Raw genomic sequence first — 6,692 nt, 5'->3', positions numbered from 1 at the left:
CTGAGCACCAGAGTCCCTTAAGAACATGGTTCACAAGGCTCTATAATCCAATGCAGTCTGTTTTGGCTTATGTCTGCAAAGAAGCTCAGCAACACTACAATTAAAGACCATGTAATGAAAAGCCTTGTGCCTCCTTCAGAAAGCTATTTGTCAGTTCTTACTCTATGAAAATAAAGTGGTAGCTGCCATAGACAGACAAGCTTAGCTTCAAATTTGAGATATGGAATCAATGACAACCCCATATAAATATCTTTAAGTATTTTTCTTGTGCATGATAAAAATAGTGCTGGTGCAAAAAAAGTTAATCTTGCTGGTGGTATTGTAACACTTCCATTCTTCTTGTGCAGCATTTTTAGCCTGGACTATATATAGAGGGCTCCTCTAACGCTGCATCTACCTGCATGGGAGTGAAAGGGGCATTCGGGACAAGTGTCTCTGACAGAGAACTGCAAACACCATTTCACAGTGTCAGCTACAATTACAAGCAGGAAAACAAAGGGGGCAAAGGTCTACCAGGTCATAGGCTTGTCAGCACTGTGGAAAAGTGCAATATCTTGAATTGCTCTTCCTGAGACAACGCTATTTCACACCACCTACTAACTAAGGCAGTGGTTGGAATAACATGATTCAGTCTTTAAATATCTCTCTTCATTTGAAAATAATTAAATGATAAAAAAATTTACTACGGATCATATTAAGAAGTTCATATTGGTATCAGCATGGATTTTTTGTGAATGAAACCTGAATAAGATCAGCGGGATTGAATTCTCTGTCATAAAGCTACTTTGCTTAACTGAAGTCTATCCTAATAGAGCATTCTTCCCATGTGTTCGTATTTCTGAATCATAAAATCTAATATATATATATATATATACTAAGAACTTGCAAAACATTCAAAATACCATACAGAATAAAGGAAAAAAAAGCCAACTGGTTTAAATGCTGTGATGATATTAAACTGAAGTTATATTAACAGAAAATATGACATTTCATTTGAATGAGATTGTCCTTAATTATCTTTTCAGCTCTGTTCTGAGAAGAAGAGGGTGGAAAAGAAGGAGAAAAGGAAAAAGAAGCTGTTTGTGAAAGACTTTTCAACTGAATTTTTCAAATGGTTCTACAGGTCTGTTATAAGTTCACGAAGAAATAAAATGAGTTACTAGCTAAGCAATGAATATGGAGTAATGAGTGAATATAGAAAATCAGTGTCTTTGGTTGGCAAGAGACATTAAAGATCACCTACTTGCAACAAATGCAAAAAAACCCAAAACAACAAAAACCCCAAAGATGCAAATTATGTGGACTTGTGTTTTATTTACTCTGCAAAGGGAAAGAAAAGAAACCCAAAATGGCATAAACAAGCAGCTCAGCACTTCATCGCTCACAAGCTCTGAGTTGGTGGTAGCATTGTGGAGGTCCTATAATGCAAGATTGTATAGCAAAGTTACTAAGTGAGTTAAGTCATGTCATCCAGTTAATGCATCCAGTATGACAAGAACAGTGCTAGACACGATATGAGCAGGTATTCTCATACATTATAATAACACTGTATGAAACGTAAGAAGAAACAATAGCTCAACTAAATTGAAACTATACAGAAGCAATAAGGAGAAATAAAAAACATCTTCAAAATTAATTCAACTCTTATTAGACCACTAAAGCATTTTCATTATCCTATTTTAACATTCATGTAAATGTTGCTAAAAGATACCAGAAAGTTTTCACCATTTCTATACAGTATCTTGAAAACTTCTTTGGGAACACACAGGATTTACAGTCAACTACACAATCCATTTCTTTCTTTTTTCCTTTTGATGTGTGAATATGTGTCCTATATTGATACAGCACTGGTGTGATCTTCCTCTTACAAAACTTTTTTCTGATACATAGGCCTGAAGCTTGAAAAATGCTTTCTCAAGAAATCTTGTTATTCTATGGTAAAATATCATAAACTTCAAAGATAAATCAATTGCTTTAGAAAAGAAAGCATTTATATATTTCAGTGAGTATTAAAGAGAGCGTCTTACTATGTTTTATATAAGCAAAAAACTCAACAACACAAAACCAACCAACAAAAAACCTGTCGAAACAAACAAACTTTGAAAGCAATACACTTTTAGCAGAAATTAAGAAATCAGCTTTTATTATGCAAAAGTTACTGGAGATTGCTTCCTACTGAGAAAGAAAACTTTATTCCAGATTTGCATTATTGAGATTCATACTAATTTTAAAATGTTCTACTGAGTTATAGAATAAATGGCATAATCAACCAGAGATCATGAAATCTCAGAAAATGTTTCTTGTAATTGTACTGGGAACCAAAGTCCAACTTTAGATTCCATTGCTTTTGAAAAAATATACAGCATACAGCAAGACTTCAATAGAAGATATGAGCACATTCTTGAGCGAAACTCATCATTTGTCTAACAACCACATAGATCAGAAAATCTATTGGGGGAATCATTTCCTTAATGTCTCCAAATGAATGTTAGCATCTTATCTACAGAAACAAAGAAAAAACTCAGAAAAAATTTAAAAAGGCTTAATGGTTTTAAAGGGCATTCAGTCAGGTCTCAATGAGCAATACTAATGACTGGAAAAATGTAATTATCTAACAACAGAGTGGCAGATGTTGATTGCCTTTGAAACAGTAATTAGTCTGAGAAAGTTACCTGTGTACCTTTTCTATCTTCATAGGACAACACAATAAGATGGGTAACATGAGATATCCTTTGTTTAACCGGGAGCTAATTAGAACTATCTGCATGGAGGTCACAAAATGCATCTATATTTTTAGTAGAACAGAAAACTTCAGAATACAGAAGTCTTATTTTTCTGTTCAGCATTCAAATATTGCTCTGTTTTTGCTGTGATTATTAGTTTACGTCTTTTTTGTACTTTGGTTAGTATACTGACAACAGAGGATTACTTGAAATAAATATTAATATAGTCTTCATTCTTTAGAAACATCTAATTTTAGACAGGTGCTGTAATTTTGGTAAACAACTTTTTTTGTTAAAAAAATTGTGATTGTGATGTGATAAATTGTGATAATTTTTTTTCCTACCTTGATAAAATGCATCTACAGATGAACTATACCATTGTGAATCCTAAGTGTTCTTTGTCATACAAGATGGAGCTATTCTAAGGTAAGACCTATATGATCTTTTCCTAAAACAACTTAATCTTCTTCCATTCTGAGGTCATTAACTGAAGTTCAATAGGATTACAAAAATTCAGGTTATATTTTTGAAGAAAATAAGTTTTTTTTTTTTTCCTCACAAAAGAAAGGAAATGTACTGAATAGGTTGTACAGATAACAATGATGTCCAGTGTTGGACCTTATTTAGTCCTTCTGCAAGTCAATACAATACAATATGAAAAGCTTTTTAAGATTTCTCTTCCATATTCTTCCTTCTCATGATATTCTCGTGATAAAATGTCAAGTCTTTTTACACAGTGCACTCATGCATGTTCATTACATTAATTTTAACAGTAAGCTGGTTCCTTTAGTAAATTCCTGAAGCTCATCTCAGTCCCTGCTACAACCAGGATCCCTAGTTGCAGGAAGATACAGACTCCTCAAGCCTGCAGTTCTTGCTGACCAGGTTTTTATATCTATTCCTTTGGAGCTATCACTGCCACTGTGATTAGTTTTACTCATATACTTTCACTGACAGTGTTACTCAGTTTTGGAAATAAATACAAGTTCAAGTACAATGGACTAGTTATTGCTGCACTGTAGACTGAATGAAGCACGTGCAGTACGGAATATGGCCACAATACCATTATTCTGAACGGAGGCTGAGGACCTCAGGGAGCTAGAATAATACTGTCTATATTTTCTGAGGTGAGGTCACATACGTAATACTTAAAAAAGGTTATTCATTTATTCATAAAAAGTTTAAAGATTTTTCAATAATGCAAGATGAGCTTCATGGTAAAAAAATAACAGAACAGATCCATGGTCCAACTTTATTTTCTAATAAAGGTTGCTACTCTAGAACATCAAAGTCTTTTGGTTAGAATGGCTCTTGAATATATGCAACAAGTCCACAAGACAAAGCAGTCCAGGAGTGCGAATTTCCTAATCTGTTACTTTACCAGGAGCCTGTCCCTTCTGGTGCATCTCTGTGGAATCAACTCCAGCGAGTGAAAATGCTCTTACTCACTCAGTGTTTCTTCTGACTCTTCCTCTATATAGCCTTGAAAATTGCTTTCCCTCTCTGGCAAGTGAAGCTGTGCCAGCATGACATAAGTGACACATACTATCACTATGCCATTCACTCCACTATCTGATCATCATTTCAGCACTGCAGACTGTCAACTATATGATGAGACTCCAGAAATCAAGAGTTTTAAAACTGGCACATGGATTCTATTCATTACAATTTTTGCAATGCGCACGCCATGCATTCATAACGCAAAAATCAACTTATTTAGGGCAGTAAGAGTTGTTACCATCTATCATTTCTTGAAAGAACTGCATTTAAAAAAACTTGACAAGTCCATTTTAAAAAGAAAACAATTAAATGAATATTTAAAAGGAAAACAATTAAATGAATATTTACCTTGACTGCAAAGAAGCACAATTATGAACAATTTAGTATAATTTTGTAAAATAATATATTTTACTGTTTTAAGTACCGAGAATTATAATGCATTCATTTATTATACAGATCAAACAGTACCACAGATGGGATCAACTTGTACAAAAAAATCACTTTTTTTTTAAAACATGGTTTTGATATTGAATGCTAATTTTTCTTCCTATTACATAGAAAACAATTTGCTATCTGAAACCATATTGGTGGGTGATTAGTGTCTTGGAATTAACTGTATCACAAATAAACTTCTTTGTCTTTTGATGTCTGTAAGTTTTCAGGACTCAGAATTATGGCTGACTTGGTGGAGCTTTTTATGTAAGACCTATACATGACTTAATTATTCTAATCAGAATCCCTTCTTACTCTGTCACAAATTAAGAAGAAGATTGACTTTTCATTAAGACAACATCATTGATTAGCTTTAAAACTTCTCCCAAAACTGATGTGAAATACACCTTGCAGTTAGCACAGAACAGCACATGTAGTCATGGATAATTTTTCACTCTAGTTTCCTGAAAGTCAATAGAACAAATATTTGCATAAGCAGCTGCTTTCACTGACTTATCTCCATTTTTTTTCTTATTAATCTTGTACAAGAATATTTTACAATGCATCATTTTACTCACATATTCTGCAATTTTTTCAATCTTCATAAATAATAGCTGTAAAAGTGGACTTTTGAGACAGTATTGCTAAAAGACAATGCCCTGGTATAAAACAGTCTGTACCGTAGTCCACCCCCAAGGAGCTTTCACTAGTTACCCTCACACAAAAACTCGGTGCACAAGTGTGAAATTCATTTTATGCATTTATTCCTGGATCTCAGGTATGGCAGCTCAGAGTTTTGTGCAATCACACATTTTAGTAAGGCATATGAGCTTTTCCTGAAATACAGCAAAACCTGTGGCATATAATAATCTATTATTTGTTATATCAGTATGAAATTGCGCGTACAATAGATGAATGTATTTTTCCTATCTATAGATATAACATACAGTGACTGAAGCACGTTTGTATAACTCTATGAAAGGCGGGTAGGTGGAAGCATTTTACTGTAGTGGCACACTCAAACTGAAACAACCGTAGCATGCAGTCACATCACCTTGGCCTGTAAAGCGGCTGTACTACGTAAATCAAACTTGTCAAGGTCTTGAGGCAGCCCACTGGAGAGGAAAATCTGTCTTGCTAGACAATGCAACCTGTGCTGATAAGTAACCACTGAATACACTTGATAGCTGAAAATGTTACATCAGCCAGACCCCAAACACAGACAAAGATGCCAGGGTGATACACGTGTTTGGTTTGTGTATTTAGTGAACACCATCTGCTTTTTTTATTAACTCTTATCTAGCTTAACAATCATGTCAGACTAAGAAAATTTGAGCATTTTGTGTTGTGATTTGGTGGACACTTCTGGGTGAAGTCAGCTTAGATGAATTCATATCCAAGCTGACTTTTTTTGTGTTTCTAACACAATTTGTCTCAACAATTTGTCTAACACATTTGTTCTCAACTGAAAATCTTACAAAAAATCTGAAGTTTGTGTGTGACACGGTTATAATAGAAACAAACACTTTAATCATTAGGTATTTGTATCAATGAAATACAGTGAATTTTGCCTTGATTCATGTCCTTGCAGTGTAAGGCTATTATGGTATCTGCCATTCTGAAGTGTAACAAAGAAATAATTACTAAGCAAAAGAAGAAATATATCTACAGCTATTTCTGTCACAGAAAGTATTTGGAGAAACAAGCAAGACAGTACTACATTTTTCTACATCTGTGACTAATTTGTTACCAAAATCTAAATACATTTTTATAGACATGATTTCTTGTTTTTAGCAGGAGCAGCTGTACCATGTTAATATTCACAATCAAAACATCTGAGTACAAGACTTCTATTTGACTGAAAGATATTTTACCTTACAGAAGCAAATGCTTTGATTACCATTATACTGTTGTGCTGTTACGTGAGGAAACGCTGCTGGAAATTATTATTTGTTGTAAAACTTGAACTGAACATGTTTCCATGTGTTAGTACAGAGAAATGCACAGATAAAACATGAAATAGGAAAAAACCCTGAG

Source organism: Tetrao urogallus, assembly GCF_951394365.1.
Source record: "Tetrao urogallus genome assembly, chromosome: 2".
NCBI lineage: Eukaryota > Metazoa > Chordata > Aves > Galliformes > Phasianidae > Tetrao > Tetrao urogallus.
The sequence above is the reverse complement of the archived record's forward strand: the minus strand, read 5'-3'. Positions refer to the sequence as shown.